Source organism: Orycteropus afer, unplaced genomic scaffold (genome assembly GCF_000298275.1).
Source record: "Orycteropus afer afer isolate SDZICR_OR568_19922 unplaced genomic scaffold, OryAfe1.0 scaffold00449, whole genome shotgun sequence".
Taxonomy (NCBI): Eukaryota; Metazoa; Chordata; class Mammalia; order Tubulidentata; family Orycteropodidae; genus Orycteropus; species Orycteropus afer.
This window is the reverse complement of record NW_006922036.1, coordinates 2127237-2144273: the sequence shown is the minus strand read 5'-3', so window position 1 is coordinate 2144273 and position 17037 is coordinate 2127237.

Below are 17037 nucleotides of genomic sequence, written 5' to 3'. Positions count from 1 at the left end.
GGGCAATCCTACTTCCGTTGATACTGCCTCGGAAACCCAAGGAGGGGTCGCTATGAGTTGGGTTTGACTCGGCGGCACATAACAACAACAACAACAATGCCGAGGATATCAATCAATTTCCTATAATATCCCTCTCAATATTTCAACTTACATGCTGAATTTTGTCTTCAGCTCTTTGATATTGAGAAATGTTGAGCATGTTTTTCCTTTTTGGTTTTCTAACTCCAGGTCTTTGTATATTTCATTACAATACTCTACCTGCCCACCAGGGGTGATCCTGTTGGTATTTGAAATACCATTGACATACCTTCCAGGAGCTCTGGTAGCATAGTGCCTAAGGCACTTGACTGCTAACCAGAAGGCTGCCGGTTCAAACCCACCAGCCACTCCACGGAAGGAAGGTTGGGCAATCCTACTTCCGTAATGATACTGCCTCGGAAGCCCAAGGAGGGGTCGCTATGAGTCGGGGCCGACTCGATGGCAAATAACAACAACAACAATATACCTTCCAGCATCATACCAACACAAGCTACAACAAACTGACAGAGGAGTGATAGTCTCTTGACTATAGTAAGAACAAAATAAGATATTTGACCTACAGAAAGCAAAAGTTTGGGAATCTATTACAGCAATATTGGCCTTTCTTAAAGTTAGATAGATGACAGATGTTGTTGTTGTTGTTATGTGCCATTGACTCAGCCCCGACTCATAGCGACCATCATTTCAGATAGATGGTAGATAGATAGATAGATAGATAGATAACCCCCATTGGGTCACCACTGACTCATGGTGACCTTATATAGAAGAGAATGAAATGTTGTCTGGTCCTGCATCATCTTCACGATCACCAACATATTTGAGTCTACAAGTGGGCCAGACCACACATATGCAATAGTACTGTAACATAATAAGTCCTAACATGGGAGAATTTTAGAGTATGTTAAAGGAGACTTTAACCCAGCTTTGGCAAAGTAGGGGACTCATGGCTGATAACACAAAGAAAATGAATTCAAAGCTGAATATAAAGAATAAATTATATTTATTCTTTATTTAAGTAGCTAAGGAAGAAAGCAAAGTATTCCTGGCAGAAAATATTGTATGTGCTGAGGCCCAGAATTGAGAGAGAGAAAGTTACATTTTTGAGGCACTGAATTAAAATTGCATCAAATATAGATGAGGGACAGCACAGGGTAGGAGACAAGGACCATAGAATTATACTCTGCATGGACCAAGAAAAATTGTTTGTAAATTATGAATAGAACTGGACTTTATTGTAGGTGCAATGAAATACCATTTATGAATTCTAAGGAAAGTTTAAGAGTCACCAAGTACTATCAGGGAGCTCTGGTAGGTACTGCCAATAAATTCCTGCTCATTAATTGAACTATTCAAAAAATACTTTCACTCAACCCACAATAAAAAATAAAAAGTGCTATGTAATTGTGTAAATCATAAAGCTTCAGGGAAATAACTTTTGGGAAAAATATAAATAAAGGCAAACCTCTTTCTTGTAAAAAATCCAATTTATATTATTCACAGAATAACATTATGTCTCCAGTGCAAGAAAAAGAAGGGAGGAATAAAATAAAAATGGAGGACACCAAATTGTGCACATAAGAGATAGATGACAGATGCTAATAGCAACCAGTATATCCAAAATAATGATTGCCATTAACACCAAACACCAGGCTACAGATAAACACATAAACATCTGAGAAGATCAGATGGGGGGGTCAGTGAATAGGAGTATACTCTAGACCAAGGATAGATTCAGCTGAAGATAATCTTACACAGATAGCAGTGGTACAAAATACCTGCAATCCTTACAAAAAAAAACAGAAGACACTGTATTAGAGAGAGCCAAATGATTTACCAACTCAGGACCATAGTACTGGGGGACACCAGACTCAATTGACACAACAAAATACATGAAAGTCTTGTTCCTTATCCTACATTGGTGAGTAGTGACTGGGGTCTTAAAAGCTTTCAAGCGGCCATTGAAGATGCAGCTAATGGTCTCCTATCATTGGAAGAGAAGAAGAGGGCCAAAAAAAAAAAAAGAAATCAAGGGCATTTGGAAGCAATCAGCCCTAGGACACGATGGCAATCCAGACCAGAACTAGATGGTGCCTGCCTACCAATGCTAACCACTCAGAAAAGGATCAAATCTGAAGATCCTGGATAGAGTGGGAGGAAAAACATAGAACAAAATCCAAAAACTAAATAATGACCAGAATTACTGGTCGGATGGAGTCTGGTGAGACCCCCAATACTATGGTCCTAGGATATATTCTGGGTCTGAAATAAAACTCATTCTCAGGGGCTGGCTCTCAGCCCAATAGTAAACAAGATGTACACACAGACTACTCAATGCAAGGTGACACATATACCCTATGGAAATGCATTGCTTGAAGTAATCTACCATGGGGCAACAGAGGGGCAACATTCTCATGAAGGAAATGCAGGATGCACAGGAGTGCATAACTATGAGGGGCATGGGGGAAGGGAGGGTTACTGGGCGGGCAGGGGAGAAGACTAGTTTAGGGCTGTGGATGGAAATGAGGAGTGAAACTAAATGTCCATGTAATGTTGAATGGAAACAAACTCTGCTCTATAATAATAATAATAAAAAGGATACATCCAAGGAGAAGAAGGAAACTGCAACTAATTCTATGCATACCAAGACTGCTGCAAAGAGAGTTGTGTTTTGAAATACTTGAAGATGGAAGGAAAAAAAAAGATATAAGAGGGAAAGCTACAGAGAAGAATAATTGAGAAGCTGACTTCAGACTCAAACATAGAAACAATCATGAGGATGACAGGGAGTAGGCAACATTTCGTTCTGCTATAACTAAACTAAACCCCCAACCCCGGAAAAAAAAAAAAAAAAAAACCTCACTGCCTTGACTAGATTCTGATACACAGAGACCCCCCCCCCCCTAGGGTTTCCATGGCTGCAAATCTTTATGGAAGCAAATTGCTTCATCTTTCTTCCATGAAGTGGCTGATGGGTAAAGTCACCATGAATTGAAGCTGACTTGATGGCAACTAACAACAACAAAGAAAGTAAGCACATCAAAACCCCCAGTAGAGCTAGTTAATGCGTGACAGAGACACTTTTTCAAGGACGGGACCAGAGACTGAGAATCTAGAAGTTGGCCAAAGCCTTAGGAAGATATTAAAGTTCAGAAGAGACAGTAAAAATTTTGGACTCAAGAATAAGCTAGGAGTACCCCAACTTCAGTTAACTATTACATTCTTGGCCTCCAATAAGCCCTATCTCCCACCTTTTATGTCTTTGTAGAGTAACCTGTCACAATGACTCTAGCGAGACCATGTGACTTGCTTTGGCTGATGAGACATGAACAGACTTGATGCAAGCTCCCTCTTGGAACCCAGTGGACATGTAAGGAAGTCGAGGCTGCCCTGCTGAAGAAAAAGGCCACATACAGAGGCTTTGGAAGGTGACACCACATGGAGAACAAAGCTACAGGGAAAAGAACTCAGGTGTCCTGCTGAGTTCCCAATTAAAGGTAGCCACCGGAGTGTTCCTAGTTAACACATTGCAGAGTAGAAACACTTCTCAGGTAACCCAGAATCATGACACAAAATAAATTAATCTTATCTTTAGCCACTAAATTTTGCAGTGGTTTGTCATGTAACATTACTACTAAAAAGAAATGGAAAGTGAAGGAGGGAGTTTATAGCCAAAATGCTCAGCATCCTTGCAATAAGAGTTACAGAAAGAGAATACAGAGAGAATTGAGGGAATGAAGTAATCAGAGAAATAAAAGGAAAATTTCTCATATTGAACAAAGATCTTATTCAAACTAGAGGGGCTCAACAAGTGCCAGATAAGTAGGAAAGAAAACATATAGTCCTATACATGATGGTGACATTTCAGAACACCAAAGATAAATATACAATCCTCTAAAACAAAATGATAGTGATAATAGTTGCACTACATGAGGAACTTAATCAATGTCATTGCATTGTAAGTGTAGAAATTGTTGTATTGGCAAATATTTTTCATTTATATCTTTTCATGACAATTTATTAATAATCCTCCAAAACTACTACAAATTAGACAAAGAAAATCATCTAAAGATCTCTCATCAGAAATATTAGGGGAAAAAGAGACAAATCTTGAAAATTCTGGGAAAAAAAATTAAAGCCAAAAACCTATCCAGATAAACTAATACTCAAGCTGTTCTTGTTACATGCTGTTGAGTCAGTTTCAACTCATTGCGACCCTATATACAACAGAACAAAACAGTGCTTACTCCTACACCATCCTTAGAATCTCTACTAAATTTGAGTTCATCATTGGAGCCACTGTGTTAATCCAACTTGTTAAGGGTCTTTCCCTTCTTCGCTGACTCTCTACTTTACCATGTATGATATCCTTCTCCAGGGAATAGTCCCTTCTGACAACATAGCCAAAGTAAATGTGATGAAGTAGGGCCATTCTTGCTTCCAAGGAGCATTCCCACTGCACTTCAGCAACAAATTTCTTCATTCTTCTGGCAACCCATAGTATCTTCAGTATTCTTGGCCAACATAATAATTTAAAGGAATCAACTTGTCTTTGGTCTTCCTTATTCATTGTCCAGCTTTCACATGCATATGAGCTGATTGAAAACATCATGGCTTGGGTCAGGCGCACCTTAGTCTTCAAAGTGACATCTTTACTTCCTAAAACTTTAACAAGGTGTTTTGCAGCATAATTTTCCATTGCATTATGACTTCCAATTTCCTGACTGCTGCTTCTATGCCTGGCGCTTGGAGGCTGTTTGTAGCTTGGCTGTTGCTCTATATTAAAGCAGGGATCTGATGTAGGCAGGCCTGGGGCTTGGAGGCTGCTTTTCACTTGGCTGTCACTCTATATTAAGGCCAGGATCTGAGGTAAGCAGGTCAGGGCTTGGAAGCTGCTTTCACTTGGATGTGGCTCTATGTTAAGGCAGGGGACTAAGGTAGTCAGGCCTGGGGATTGGAGGCTATATTTTGCTTGCGTGTGGTTCTTTAGTAAGGCTGTGGACTGAGGTAGGCAGGTGCAGAGGGGTTAAGAACAACTAAGGGAGACAAACTTGTCTGTCAGTTTGTTGTCCTGTAGTGGCTTACATGTTGCTGTGAGGCTGAAAGCTATGCCACTGTGTTGCAAAATACCAGCTGGTTATTCATGATGGACACATTATAGCAGAGCTTTCTGGGCTCAGCAGACTTAGAAGAAGGAAGAGGTCACCCACTTCTCAAAGAATTGGCCAGTGAAAACCTTATGAATAGCAGTGAAACACTGTCTGATATATTACTGGAAAACTTTAGGAACATCCCTGAAACATTGCCCAGCATAGTGCCCAAAGATGAGCCCATCACGTTGGAAGGCACTTGAAATTTGACAGAGGAAGAGCTGACTCCACAAGGTAGAAATGACCTTAACAATATGGATAGAGTAAAGCTTAGAGAACCTCCATTGGCTGATATGTCATGACTCAAAATGAGCAGAAACATCCATTAATAATTGGAACATAGAATGTATGAAGTATGAATCTAGGAAAACTGGAAGTTGTCAAAAATGAAATGGAATGCATAAAGATCAATATACTAGGCATTGATGAACTGCAGTGGACTGGTTTTGGCCATTTTGAATCAGACAACCATATGATCTATTATGCCAGGAATGAGAAATTGAAGAAGAATGGTGTGCCATTCATTGTCACAAAGACTGTTTCAAGATCTGTCCTGAAGTATAATGCTGTCAGTGATAGGATAATATATGTGTGCCTACAAGGAAGACCAGTTAATACTACTATTATCCAAATTAGCACACCAACCATCAAAGTAAAAGATGAGGATTTTGAAGATTTCTACCCACTTCTGCAGTCTGAAATTGATCAAACATGCAATCAAGATGTGTTGATTATCACTGGAGATTAGGATGCAAAAGTTGGAAACAAAGAAGAATCACTGGTAGTTGGACTTCACCAGAAGGAATACACAGGAATCAGATTGACTACATCTGTAGCAAGAAGCAGTGGAAAAGTTCAATATTTTTGGCCAAAATCAGGCCAGGAGCTGATTGTGGAACAGATCATTCATTGCTCATATGCATGTTCAAGATGAAGTTTAACACAATTAAAACAAGCCCATGAGAGCCAAAATATTACCTTAATAATATTTTGACCTTGATCATATTCAGTATCCCTCCTGAATTTTGAGACCCTTTAAAGAATAAATCTGATGCATTGAACACCAATGACTGAAAACCAGAGGAATTGTGAGATGACATCAAGAGTATCATTCATAAAGAAAGCAAAAGGTCATTAAAAAGACAGAAAAGGAAGAAAATACCAAAGTGGATGTCAGAGGAGACTCATACACTTGCCGTTGAGTGAAGAGTATCTAAAGCAAATGAAAGAAATGACAAGATAAAAGACCTGAACAGAAGATTTCAAAGAGCAGCTAGAGCAGACTAAGCTAATTACTATAATGAAATGTGCAAAGACCTAAATTTAGAGAACCAAAAGGGAAGAATGTGCTCAGCATGTCTCAAGCTGAAAGAACTGAGGAAAACAATTAAGCCTCGAATTGCAATATTGAAAGATTCTATGGGAAAAGTATTGAATGATGCAGGACACATCAAAAGAAGATGGAAGGAATACACAGAGTCACTGTACCAAAAAGAACTGGTCAATGTTCATTCACTTCAGGAGGTGGCATATGATCAAGAACCAATGGTTCTGAAGGAAGAAGTTGAGCCTTCACTGAAGGAATTGGCAAAGAACAAGGCTCAAGGAATTGATGGAATGCCCATCGAGATATTTCAACAAACAGATGTCCCACTGGAGATACTCACTAGGTTATGGCAAGAGATTTGGAAGACAGCTACGTGGCCAACTGACTGGAATAGATACATATTTGTACCCATTCAAAAGATAGGTGATCCCACAGAATGTGGAAATTCTCAAACAATATCATTAATACCACATGCAAGTAAAACACAGACTGATGTGGAAAAGTTGAACAGATCCATAAGAAAAAAGGAAATTGAACAGGTCACAAAAAAATTACCAACAAAAAAAAAAAAACCACTGGCCCAGATGGTTTAATGGAGAATTCTTCCAAATGTTCAGAGAAGAACTGGCATCAATCCTACTCACACTATTCTAGAACATAGGAAAGGATGAAATCCTCCCAAGTTCATTTTATGAAGCAAGCATAATCTTGATACCAAAACCAGGCAAAAACATCACTAAAAAGGAAAACTACAGATCCATATACCTCATGAATAGAGATGCAAAAACCTTCAACAAAATCCTAGTGAATAGACTCCAACAACACATAAAAAAAAATCATACATTATGACCAATTGGGGTTCATACAAGGCATGCTAAGATGGTTTAATATTAGAAAAACAATCAATGTCAGCCATCACATAAATAAAACAAAGGAAAAGAACCACATGATCATATCAATCAATGTAGAAAAGGCATTTGGTAAAAATCCAACACTTATTCCTGAAGAAAACTGTCAGCAAAACAGGAATACAAGGGAATTTCCTCAACGTACCAACAGCCAACATTATTCTCAATGGAGAGAGACTGAAACCATTCCCTTTGAGAACAAGAACCAGACAAGGATGCTCTCTATCGCCACTTCTATTCAACATTGTATTGGAAGTCCTAGCTAGGACAAGAAGGCTAGAAGTGGAAATCCAAATTGGTAAGGAAGAAGTAAAACTATCCCTATTCACTGACGGTGTGATCTTATACATAGAAAACCCAAGTGATTGCAGAAAAAAAAAAAAAAAAAAAAAAAAACTACTGAAATTAGTTGAGAAATTGAGAGATTTAGCATGGTTGTGGGATATAAGATCAACATCCAAAAATCAGTTGGATTCCTCTACTGCAGCAAAGAGAATGCTGAAAAGGAAATGAGGAAATCAATGCCATTTATAATAGCTACCAAAATAATAAAATACTTGGGAATAAATCTAGGCACACAAAAGACCTGTAAAGAAAATTACAAAACACCACTTCAAGAAATCATAAGAGATCTACATAAATGGAAGAATATATCATGCTCATGAATAGGAAGATTGAAAATTGTGAATTGTCAGTAATACCCAAAGCAATCTGTGTATTCAATGCAATTCCAGTCCAGATCCCACCAACATTCTTCAAGGATATGGAAAACCCAATCACTAATTTTATACGGAAAGGAAAGAGACCTCAGATAAGCAAAACAGATTGAAGAAGAAGAACAAAGTAGGAGGTCTCACACTCCTGGATCTCAAAACCTACTATACAGTCATAGTAGTCAAAATGCCTAGTATTGGTACAACAGTCACATAAACCAGTGAGACAGAATTGAGAACCCAGAAATAGATTCATCAACCTATGTTCAGCTGATTTTTGACAAAGTGGTGAAATCCATTAAAGGGGGCAAGAGATGGTCTCTTTAATAACTGGTGCTGGCAAAATTGGATATCCATTTGCATAAAAATGAAACAAGATCCACACCTCACACCATACACAAAAACTAATTCCAGATGGAGCAAAGACTTAAATATGACACCTAATACTATAAAGTTCCTCAAATAAAAATTAGGGACAAATTTAAGGGCCCTAACTAATGGCAGGGAGCTCTGGTAGCATAGTGGCTAAGACACTTGCCTGCTAACCAGATGGCTGGTGGTTCAAACCCACCAGGCACTTCTCAGAAGGAAGGTTGGGCAATCCTAATTCCGTAGTGATACTGCCTCGCAAACCCAAGGAGGGGTCGCCATGAGTCAGGTTTGACTCGACGGCACATAACAACAACAACAACTAATGGCATAAAGAGATAATCAAGCATAACTCAAAATGGACAAAAAGCAGAAGATAAACCAGATGAATGGGACCTTATAAAAATTAAATTTTTATGTGTTTCAAAAGACGTCTCCAAAAGAGTAAAAAGAGAACCTACAGATTTGAAAAAAAATATTCAACAATGACATATTTGACAAGGCACATATCTCTAAAATTTATGTTGTTGTTGTTGTTAGGTGCCATCGAGTTGTCTCCAACTTCTAGTGACTCTATCCACAACAGAACAAAACACTGCCCAGTCCCATGCCAGCTCCATGATCCTTGATATAATTGAGCTCATGGTTACAGACACTGTGTCAATCCATCTTGTCGAAGGCCTTTTCCTCTTCCGTCCACCTTCCACTTTACCAAGCATGACATCCTTCTCCAGTCAATGGTGCCTTCTGACAACATGACCAAAGTGTGTAAGACAAAGTCTGGCCATTTTGCTTCCAAGGAGCATTCAGGCTGTACTTCTTCCAGGACAGATTTGTTAGTTATTTTAGCAGTCCATGGTACTTTCAGCCTTCTTTGCCAACACCACAACTTGAAAGCATCGACTCTTCTTTGGTAAGAGGTGATTGAAAATACCATGGCTTGTGTCAGGCACACCATAGTCCTCAAGGAGACATCTTTGATCCTCAGCATTTGAAAGAGGTCCTATGCAATCAATTTGCCCAGCATTGTACAATGTCTGATTTCCTGACTGCTGCTTACATTGGTGTTGACTGTAGGAGAACCAAGTAATATGAAGTCTCTGACAACCTCAATCTTTTCTCCATTTATCATGATGCTGTTTACTGGTCCAGTTGTGAGTATTTTTATCTTCTTTATATTGAGGTGTAATCCATACTGTAGGCTGTAGTCTTCAATCTTCATCAGTAAGTGCTTCAAGTCATCCTAGCTTTCAGCAAGCAAAGTTGTTTCATCAGCGTATCACAGGTTGTTAATGATTATTCCTCCAATCCTGATGCCACATTCCTCTTCATACAGCCCAGCTTCTCAGATTATTTGCTCAGCATACTGATTGAATAAGTATGGTGAAAGGATACAACCCAGACGGATGCCCTTCCAGATTTTAAACCATGCAATATCCCCTTGTTCTGTTTGAATGACAACCTCCTGGTCTGTGTACAGGTTCCTCATGAGTACAATTGAGTGTTCTGGAATTCCCATTCTTCTAAATGCTACCCATAATTTGTTATGATCCACAAAACCAAATTCTTCTGCATAGTCAATAAAGTATAAGTAAGTATCTTTCTGGTATTTTTGTTTTCAGACCAGATCAATCTGACATCAGCAATGATAGCCCTTGTTTCATGTCCTCTTCTGATCCCAGCTTGCATTTCTGGAAGTTCTCCATCAATATGCTGTTGCAACCGTTTTTTAATTATTTTCAGTAAGATTTTATTTGCATGTGATATTAATGATATTGTTTGATAATTTACACATTCTGTGGGATTGCCTTTCTTTGGAATGAGTACAAATATTCTTCCAGTCAATTGGTCAGGTAGCTGTCTTCCAAATCTCCTGGCTTAGCTGAGTGAGTTCCTCCAGTGCAACATCCATTTGTTGAAACATCTCAATGGGTATTCCATCAATTCCTGAAAACTTGTTTTCCATCACTTCCTTCAGTGCAACTTCAACTTCTTCCTTCAATACCAGTGGTTCTTGATCATATGTCACCTCCTGGAATGGATGAACATCAACTAATTATTTTTGGTAGATTAGTTCTGTGTATTCCTTCCATCTTCTTTTGATGTTTCCTGCATCGTTCAATATTTTACCCATAAAAATCTTTCAGAATTGTTACTTGAGGTTTAAATTTTTTCTTCATTTCTTTCAGCTTGAGAAATGCTGATTGTGATCTTCCTTTTTGGTTTTCTAACTCCAGGTCTTTACACATTTCATTATAATTGATTTTGCCTTCTCAAGCTGCTCTTTGAAATCTTTGGTTTAGCTCTTTTATTTTGTCATTTCTTCTGATTGCTTTAGCTACTCTCTATTTGAGGGCAAGATTCAGAGTCCCTTCCAACATCCATTTTGGTATTTTCTTCCTTTCCTGTCTCTTTAATGACCTTTTGCTTTGTTCATGGATGATGTACTTGATGTCCTCTGGTTTTTGGTCATTGGTGTTCAATGTATCAAATCTGTTTTTTATGGTCTCTAAATTTAGGAGGTATATTGCAAGGTCATATTTTGGCTCTTGTGGACTTTTTTTAACTGTCTTAGATTTCAAGGTGAACTTGCATATGAGCATTTGATGGTCTGTTCCATAATCAGCTCCTGGCCTTGTTTGGCTGAAGATATTGAGCTTTTCCATTGCCTCTTGTCATAGATGTAGTCAATCTGATTCCTGTGTACTCCTTCTGGTGAAGTCCACGTGTATAGCTGCCATTCGTGTTGTTGAAAACAGGTATTTGCAATGAATAAGTCATTGGCCTTGCAAAATTCTATCATGCAATCTCCAGTGTTACTTCTATCACCAAGGCCAACTTTTTCAACTACCAGTGGTTTTTTTTGTTTGTTTGTTTCCAACTTCTGCATTCTACAATGATATATATGTATATATAATTAAGGCTGGTTCTCCTCCTGTGATAACGCAGCTCTTTCCCAGTCATATTTTGAGTGCCTTCCTATCTAAGTGGCTCATCTTCCAGCACTGTATCAGACAATGTTTCAGGACTATTCATAAAGTTTTTCAGTAATGTATCAGACAGTGTTTCTCTATTCATAAAATTTTCCCTACCCAATTCTTTGAGAAGTGGATGGTCTCTTTCTTCTTCCAAGTCTGTCTCAGTCTGGAAGTTGTGTTGAAACCTGTGTACCATGTGAAACCCTGCTAGTTTTTGAAACACTGGTGGCAGAGTCTCCAGCCTCACAGCAACATGGAATCCACCACAGTACAATAAACTGACAGACAAGTTCATCTCCCTTAACTGTTCTAAACTTCTCTGCCCTCCTCTTACCTGGATCCTGCCCCCATCTGCTGGCTTTCCCACCTTCCTGCCTTGGGTGGGTTCTTTCTTCCTCCCCTTACCTGGATTTTATAGAAAACTCCAACACTTCAACAACAAAAAGAAAAGCAATGCAATTTAAAAATGGGCAGAAGATATGAATAGACACTTCACCAAAGAGGATATTCAGGTAGCCAACAGACACATGAAGAGATGTTCACAATCATTAGTCATTAGATAGATGCAAATCCAAACAACAATGAGATACCATCTTGTCCGAGCACTAAGCAAAGTTTAACAAGACAGAAAACAACAAATGCAGGCAAAGATGTGGAGAGATTGGGACTCTCATGCACTGCTGATGGGACTGTAAAATGATACAACACTGGAAAGCAGTATGGTGATTCCTTGAAATGTTGGAATTAGAAATACCATTTGATCCAACAATTACATTAGTATGCACATATCCTAAAGAAGTGAGAGCTAAGACAAGAATAGTTGTATGCACTCCCACATTCACTGTAGCACTATTTACAATAGCAAAAAGATGTAACCAACCTAGGTGCCCATCAACAGAAGAAAGGATAACCAAGCTATTGTAGATACATGCAATGGAATACTATGAAACAATAAAGAATAATGTAGAATCTGCAAAACACTGCATAACATGGATGAACTTGGAGGACATTATGCTGAGTGAAATAAATCAATCACAGAAGGACAAATATTGTATTAGTTCATTATTGTAAAAAAACAAGGAAAGGTTTATTTATGGAAGGAAACTTTCTTTGTTGGTTACCAGGAGTGGAAGGGGAGGGGAGGGAACACTGCAAAAATTTTAAAAATTAAAAAAAAAAAAAAAAGCAAAAATGTCATCTTGAGAACTAAGGTGTGCCTAACCAGAGTCATGGTATTTTCAATTACCTCATATGCATCTGAAAACTAGACAATGAATAAAGAAGACTGAAGAAGAATTGGTGGCTTTGAACTATGACGTTGGTGATAAATATAGAATGTACTTCCAGAAGAACAAACAAATCAGTCTTGGAAGAAGTACAGTTCTTTAGAAGTGAGGATGGTGAGATTTTGTCTCACATACTTTGGACATGTTATTAAGAGAGAACAGTTCTTATAGAACTACACCATGCTTGGTAAAGTAGAAGGTTAATGAAAAAGAGGAAGATACTCAATGAGATGGATTGATACAGTGGCTGCAACAATGGACTTAAACACAGCAAAGATTGTGAGGATACCACAAGACTGGGCAGTGTTTCGTTCTACTATACATAGAGCCATTGTGAGTTAGAAACAACTCAGTTGCACCTAACAACAACATATATGTTGTTAATAAGCCACCTAAAAGAAAAAGAGACAAGATGTTAAAGACAAAGAAATAGAAAATGTGTATATCAAGCAAAATAATAATAACAATAATGAGGTTATCACCTTGGGAAACAATAGGAAATGGAACTAATATGTCATCCTGTGCCAGTTAACAAAATACTTGAGTATATTGACAAAAATATCAATTGGTATATTGCCAGAATTGAAGAAACACACAATGCTATTTCATTCAGTTTGGAATATTGAGAGCGAACTGAAGTATGCCATGAATCTCCTTATGCCCACGAGTAATGTGAGAATGGGCTGCCAGGGGATCTTCCGTCAAAGTCCGTTGAATTCTGTCTTCAACCTCTGGTTGGAAGCCTGGATTTGTCTGTTAACATTACTGGTAAGTGACACTTCTTTGCACACCATCCTGAGTCCCCAGACTAGTGTTTGTTGTTCACTGCTTGAGACAAAAGGCTGTAAACAGTGATCTTCAGGCCAAATAGGCTTGAAAATATTGTGTTTGACTCTCCTGGTGCTTTTTAAAGTTTTGATTTAACAGTAAACATTTTAAAATTGGAAAATTTCACTTTAAAAATATGCATGTCTGGCTTTTCTCGAAAAATCATAACAGCTGGCCAAACTGTGCCAACATTCTCACAAGGTAAAATCAGTCATATGGGAGATATAGTAGGTCTGCAATAGAAATGGAATGCATGCTTCCATCTTCTTTTGCTCCTGCATTCCTAATTGTCTCAGCCAGTGGCTTTGTTTATTGAGGGCAGCTAGAGTCCTAGGGCAGTGCAAACAGTTAATACGTTTGACTGCTAACCAACAGATTGGATGTTCAAGTCCACCCAGAGACATCTTGGAAGAAAGGCCTGGTAATCTAGTTCTGAAAAAATCAGTCACTGAAAATTCTACGGAGTCCAGTTATACTCTGACACACATACGGTTGCCAAAAGTCCGAATCAACTCAATGACAATTGGTGGTGGTGGTTCTGGCCATTCAACTTCAATGGTCTCCAGCCTGTGAGCCAAGATTCACACACACACACACACACACACACACACACACACACAAAGAGAACCCCAGGTCTAGGCCTCTCTTGGAGACAAAACAAACTTTCCAAGTAGGAAAGGTCAGAGATGTCTTCTAGACTCAGTTCTGTTATTTACTTATGAAGAGATTGGGGTCCAGAGAAAGAAGTTATAACCTAGGCCACACAGTGAATACCATCTAGAAATGAGTGCACACTCCCTTCCCCTTTGATCTGGATACTTCCTGGGCTTGTAGGTGAGGTTATTTGGGGAACCAATCAACTTTCCCCAGGCTTTATCAGAATTCATCTAATGTATCTGCTTATTTACTGTACTTTTCACCCGAAAAAGACTCACATACATCCAAGCTTCCATAGGTAATCAACAGAATTGCCCTATTTGTAGAAAATCTGGCCACTTCAAACCGTGGACTGTGCTTCACTTCTCTTTAGCTTCCAGGGAGCACAGCCACATGGTCTATCCTCTAAAGAAGGGATGATGAAAGGATGATAAAGAGTTGTTAGTGATGATGATGGAGGGGGATGATGAAGACACTTATTTACCCTGTATCAGACACTGGAGTAACTAGGTATTTTCCACTTGCTAAATCCTCTCCAAATTAATTCCATTAGGGTAGGTTAAGGCTCTCCATTTTATAGATGTTCCTTTGGCCATCCCAGTGGGTAGAGCATAGACCCTAGAGAAAGAATGCCTGAGTTCAAACCTCAGATACTCTATGTGAACCTGGACAAGTAGCTTAAATTTTCTTGCCCTCAGTACCTACAGATATAAAGGTAATCTCATATCATAATAGTGATATCTGGTTTTTAAGGATTATATTAGTTCATATGTAAAAAGTGTTTAGAACAGTACATGCCCCTTGTTGTTGTTGTTAGTTGCCATTGAGTTGGCTCTGACTCAGAGTGATCTTATGTACAACAGAAAGAAACATCACCTCATCCTGAGCCATCCTCACAATCTTTGCTGTGTTTGAGCCCATCATTGCATCCACTGTGTCAATCCATCTCACTGAGGGTCTTCCCCTTTCTCACTGACCCTCTACTTTACCAAGCATGACATCCCTCTCCAGGAAATGGTCTCTTCTCACAATGTGACCAAAGTAGGGGAGATGAAATCTGGCCATTCTTGCTTTCAAGGAGCATTCTGACTGCCCATAGGACAGATTTATTCATTCTTCTCACAGTCCATGGTATTTTCACTATTCTTTACCAACACCACAATTCAAAAGCATCAATTCTTCCTTGGTCTTCCTATTCATTGTCCAAATTCCCATGCATATGTGGTGATTGAAAATTCCATGGTCAGGTACACCTTAGTCTTCAAAGTGACGTCTTTGCTCCTTATTATAGTAGATGTGGCCCTTAAAACTCAAAACTAAACTCACTGCTATCAAGTTGAATATGACTCATAGCAACTCCCATTTGGTTTTCAAGGCTGTAAATCTTTATAGAAGCAGACTGCCTAATCTTTCTTACATGAGTGCCTGGTGGGTTTGAATCACTCACCTTTTGGTAAGCAACCAAATGCCTTAACCATTAAACCACCTTAGTGAGAAATATTTAACAAGTTGCCATCAAGTTGACTCCTACTCATAGCAATCTCATGTGTGTCAGAGTAGAACTGTGTTCCACAAGGTTTTCAGAGGCTGATTTTTTGGAAGTAGATCACCAGGTCTTTCTTCCAAGGAGTCTCTGGGTGGGCTGTTAACAGCCTAGGGTATAAACCATTTGCATCACACAGGGACTCCAATCAATAAATTAATCATAAATATATTAGCTTTTTTATTTCAATTATTGCTGTTTTGTTGCCAGGTGTTCTAATACCAGCCAGAGACACCAAGAAAAAAAATATGTATATTTCTATATTAGCTCTAATTGTTGATATTATTTTTGTTTTTCTGTTAGATGTTCTGATACTACTTCCCATGAATTTCTACTATATGAAGTAGATCTAACTCTAACATGGAAAACAAAAACTGTTTTATATGCAGTCCCTAGGTTAAGAACATCTGACTTAGGGACCACCTAAAGTCGTGAATGTACTCCCATAAAATATTCAATAAAAATCCCTGGATCATTAAATGAATTAGTACCAGAGTTCTATTAAGAATAAGGTAGGTATCTAACTGTCTGTTTCTACTTCAGAGTTCTAATTCACTTCCTTGAGGCTGCAATCCCTTGGGCAACTGATAAAGCAGGAGAAAGGAAAGAAGAAAGTGATATTTGCTGAGCACCAGGCCTTGCAGACATGGCTCAGAACAAAGACAAGAACTCATGGTAGCCAGCTATTCAGTCCGTGACAGAAGAGAATTTGAATCCAACCTAGGTTCTCTTCCCACTGATAGCTAGTCACACCTCTCTCTGTAGTGTTTGAGGTCTGGGCTGTGTCCCTCACCTGTAGAACTGGATGTTGTGTATCATGGCCCACTGAGCACAGACAAGACTCATTGCACACTGCTTGGAAGTGGATGCAGCACAGCAGCAGGTCCACTTGCCCCAAGACACATCACTCTGCCAGCACCAGCATCTCATAGATCTTATCCAGCTCACTGTAGCAGCAACCAAATAATGCCCAGCCACCCACATCCTACCAGGCCAAGGTACATACAATGGTTTGTTACAACAAATGGATGTTATTTTGTGATATGCATCGAATCATTATTATTATTACTGTATTGTTATATTAAAGATTTTTTAATGTATCTGGGAGTGCTTCTTTAATTTTTTTATGCCTAGAAAAGCACACTATATACTAAGATAACTACTTGACTGATGTTAGATACAAACAGTACCTAATTATTTCAACTTACTTACAAATTTGACTTAAAAGACAGACTTAGAAAT